Below are 998 nucleotides of genomic sequence, written 5' to 3' on the forward strand. Positions count from 1 at the left end.
TAATAATAATAAGTATGTATATTGGTTTGAAATAAGAAAAGGAGATGTTCACTTCTCATCTCTCTACTCATCAAGAGCCCTTTTCAAGGAAAATATAGAGCCATTCTTTAACATATAGAAGACATGTTCGTATATGATATGCATGTGGATTGGATTATGTAAGCAAATGACATTTTAACAACAAAATCCCATATCAGTAGGGACTCTGAATGTGATTTTGAATATCACTAAGACTCTTGGGCACTTAATTTTAAGATAAAGTCAGGATAATCTAGATTATTTTTTACAATAATCTCCCAATATCTAACATTTCAACATCAAGATTTAGTACTATAAAAATCGTATCTAGATTTATTCTCTTTTAGACAACAGTTTTAGAGATATGCATTTACACTGAATTTGAAATGAAATTTGACACATGCTGTTTGAGTAGAAATCAGCTAAATTGTTAGAACCATGGCTAGTTCTCTTCGAGTATTATGACATGGATACTTCCTCTGGTTTAGGAAGAATGACAACAACTAGTTTGTTTTACACCTCTGCCAAACTATACCTTATCATGGCAAGCTTGGATTTATTCTAACATCAAATTTAAAGGTGTGCTTGGTTTTGCAGTGAGTTCTGGCTGCTATAAGAAAACTAATTCTCTCAGGGAAATAGCTCTAAAATAGCCAGACTCCTGTGGAATACCACAGATGAGGCATTGAATGCCCTAAATTTGGTTTACAATGAAGGTGACTCCCTGTAGAAGGTGAAGAAAATGACTTTAAGAATTCTAGATAAATTTTCTCTACCATGAAAAATTCCTCTAGCCCTAAAATTGAAACAGGGTGGGTAAAAAAGAATTATTATCTGATTAATTCAGCTGGAAAGCAGCATGATCGTGACTACTGAATCAAGGAATTATAACAGCCTTAAATAGTGGAGCCAGTTACAATGCTGTTGCTGTTCAATAGAGTGTGTCACAGATTTTCTAGCAATGATGCCACACATATACC

Source organism: Chrysochloris asiatica, unplaced genomic scaffold (genome assembly GCF_000296735.1).
Source record: "Chrysochloris asiatica unplaced genomic scaffold, ChrAsi1.0 scaffold00049, whole genome shotgun sequence".
Lineage (NCBI taxonomy): Eukaryota > Metazoa > Chordata > Mammalia > Afrosoricida > Chrysochloridae > Chrysochloris > Chrysochloris asiatica.